Here is a 3599-nt window from a genome sequence, read left to right as displayed (position 1 = left end):
ACCACGTTTTCCTCACGTCCTTCCCTCCACCAACCAACATTACAAATTTGAGCACAGAGATCCCAGAGGAACCACTTTCGTGATTTCAAAGTGGAGAACAAAACTATTATCAGGCTACAAAGAAGAGGAGACTTGGATGCAGCAGAGGGAATCACTCCTTGGCTCATAGTTTCTTCTAGATTGAAGTCCATGTACAGAGACCTTTAAACCCAGCACTTGGGAGGAGGAAGCAGGAAGATCAGGAGTTCAAGGCCACCCTGGGCTCCAGGAGATTGAACCAGTCTAAAAGAGAAACAGAGCTGGGCAGTGGTGGCTCACACCTTTAATCCCAGCAGTAGGGAGATGGCGACAGAAATAGAATCCATTCAGTCTGAGGATTCGTAAAGACAGGATCACCCCATTTGGTCTGAGAATGTGTAGCGATAAGAACTCTCTAGTGGTTGACTGGTCGGCTTCTCCAGTTTGTTAGCTTTCAGCCCCGATGTCTGACTTCGGGTTTTTAGACTAATTAGACTAATTAGACTAATTAGGATCGTGCTGCACACCATCACTCAGATCCCACGGGAGAAGTCTGAGTGCCCTAAATGTAAGTCACACAAAACACCACACCTTCTTGTCCACTCTCGTCACCAGCAAGTTCATAGGACACCCCCCCACATCCTTTACAGTCTTGGTACCCAAAGGATGGTGGTCCAAGACGTACAGGGGTTAGGATGTGAGGACTTGAAGGTGGAACAGGACAGTAGACGCAGTACTTGGGAGGAAAAAGCAGGAGGGTGAGAAGTTCAAGGTCATCCCTGGCTTCACAGTGACTTTTTACTTTGCTTTAGCTAACTTTGTCATACAGCCCAAACCCACCTGCCTAGGAATGGCACCGCACCACCCCCTACACCAATTAATAGCTTTGTTGTTATTGTTGTTGTTTTTAATGTCTCATAGACAAGGTCATGGGTCACTTTTATTGAGCTGTTCTTCCAGGTTCTTTCTCCTCAGGTGACAGGTTTGTGTCAGGCTGACAGCTGAAGCTAAGGACAGCAGTGAGGACAAGGTCATCCTGGGACGAACGAGCTCCCCTTTCCAGAAAGCAAACACAACCAACCACAAAGTCTCCCTGATGGGCACACGCAGGCTTGGCTGATCACTGCTCAAGTGCAGTCATGTGCCTTTGGCCTTTCCATGCCCAGCATCCATAGGGAAAGCACTCGCACTATGGTTGTTTGGAAGGGGCTTTAGAATCCGGACTCTCCACAGCTCCTCTTCCCTGAAATACTGGCTTTCCTCTCGGCTTCACACACTAGAAGAGACACTTCTGAACACTGCGTGTTCACCTGTGATCCTTAAGCCTGCTCAACCCTGAAGAGATGTGTGTGCTCTGCTTAAAAAGAGAAAGGCAAATAAATAATACAACAAAACAAAAACCTGCTGTTTCTTTTCCCAAACAGCAGCCGCAGCTGAAGCCTCAGCATTGACACCAACACTATACCACCACAGCTGCAGCCATGACACCAGTGGCAACACGGGGAATAGCCACAGCAACAAAACCACGATAGCATCACCACCAGCAGCAGCCACGGCATCGCCAGCAGCAGCCACGGCATCGCCAGCAGCAGCCACGGCATCGCCACCAGCAGCAGCCGCGACATCGACACTAGCAGCAGCCGCAGCATTGCCAGCAGCAGCCACGGCATCGCCAGCAGCAGCCACGGCATCGCCAGCAGCAGCCACGGCATCGCCAGCAGCAGCCACGGCATCGCCGCCAGCCCCCGCTTCAGCAGCACTCTTAAGGGTCCACTGCAGCATTGAGTCTTACAGGCCCCATCCTCTTCTTTTATACAAGATTCCTGCCTGAGCTTCTCCCGCAGCGCCCTGTGAGGATGAGCTCATCCTTTGAACTTGGCAGGCAAGAAGCATTCTGATCTCGTTCAGCACAAGCACAGAAAGGTGATTGTTAGGCAGAAGCTATGCTGTCAGCAATCAGACGGAGCCAGCCCTTTCTTCCCCAGAAGATTCTGGCCAACTTCTAGAGAAGTTTCTGCTGGCGGGGGTTGCTTACACTCGCAGACCCTGATTCAATCAGAGGCTCTAAGATCTGGTCAGCTTTGAGGGTCTCTATGGAGAACAGGGGGACCCAGGAGAAGCAGACTAACAAGAAAACAGAAATGTGGGACAAAGGAAAGCAAATTAGACAAATTATTGGAACCTGGGCAATGGAAAGGCGGGGTTTGGAGGGGAGCCAGGCACCCAGCTGGAATGAGGGTGTGCCTGTCCTGCTGCTATTAGGTGGGCGTAGGGACCAAGCAGATGACAGTGAAGGCCTTGGGCCAGTTCTACACAGGAACCAGAACAAGAAAGCAATCCGCTGGGTAATTATGTGGCTGAATGCTCAGTGAAAAGGGCCTGGGGTTAAAAGAAAAAAATCACCCATTGAAATGAATTGGAAAGATGTCAAGAAAGCTTTTCCTGCTAATTTCCTGGTTGTTGCTATTGTTTACGTTGTTTGTTTTCTGGGGGGAGAGTATCTTTTTTTTTTAAGATTGCTTTATTTTTATGTGTATGCCTGCTTTGCCTGCATGTAATGTAAGGGCGCTGCATGCATGCCTGGTTCCTGCAGAGGCCAGGTGTGGGCATCAGATGCCCTGGAGCTGGAGTTACAGATGGTTGTGAGACACAGCGTGCTGGGAACTGAACCCAGGTCCTCCAAAAGAGCAATGAGTGGTGGAGCCATCTCTCCATCCCCCAAATAAGTCATCCGAAGAAAGGAAAATCCTAATTTCAATATTAAGGGATAATAAAACTAAATTTTAAAATTCATTTTTTTAAAATGATGTTTCTTACACCTTAGTGCAATGCCTGTGAAGGCCAGAGGCACTGGGTATGACTGAAGTTACAGGCAGTTCTGAGCCACCTCATATGGGTGTTTGGTCCTCTCACCTGCCCCTCTCTGAGAGATTTTGAAGCCTGAGTGTATACCATGGATGATTCCCTTTAAACATGTAAAGAATATGCATGGTATGTGTGTAGACACTGACTGGAAGTTACTGGTCATGAGAGATTTCTGTGGGAAAATAAAAGCTCAGTTGAAGATAAGGTTTTACAAAGAGCCAGTGAGAAAAGCACAGGTTTGCAGGCACACTGAGCCAGAAGCAGGAGTAGCTCCAAACATGAGATCAGAAAAGCAGTCATGGCAACAGATTGCGCACACAAGAGTGCTGGAATTACTAAAGAGAAATAACAGCACGAAGAACCCATAACAGAAAAAAACAAAACAAAACAAACAAAAAAAATCGAGAGAAGCACCAACAATAAAACATCCACATGTTCAAGCTCGGTTGTAGAAACAACTAAGCTAAAAACAAAGACAGCAGAGATCGCCCACCCCTGAAAACAACACAAGGCCCAAACATACAAACATACATTGATGGAGGACTCTCATTGGTTAATAAAGAAACTGCCTTGGCCAGCCCTTAGGTCGGTGGAGTAGACAGAACAGGAAGAAGGAAGTGAGGTAGATGCCTCGGGCGATCGCCATGCCTCTCCTCTGAGAGAGAAGGGATAGAGCCAGCCACCAGGTCAGACATGCTGAATCGTTCCCCGTAAGA

Source organism: Arvicola amphibius, chromosome 2 (genome assembly GCF_903992535.2).
Source record: "Arvicola amphibius chromosome 2, mArvAmp1.2, whole genome shotgun sequence".
NCBI classification, from domain to species: domain Eukaryota; kingdom Metazoa; phylum Chordata; class Mammalia; order Rodentia; family Cricetidae; genus Arvicola; species Arvicola amphibius.
This window is presented reverse-complemented; position numbering follows the sequence as displayed.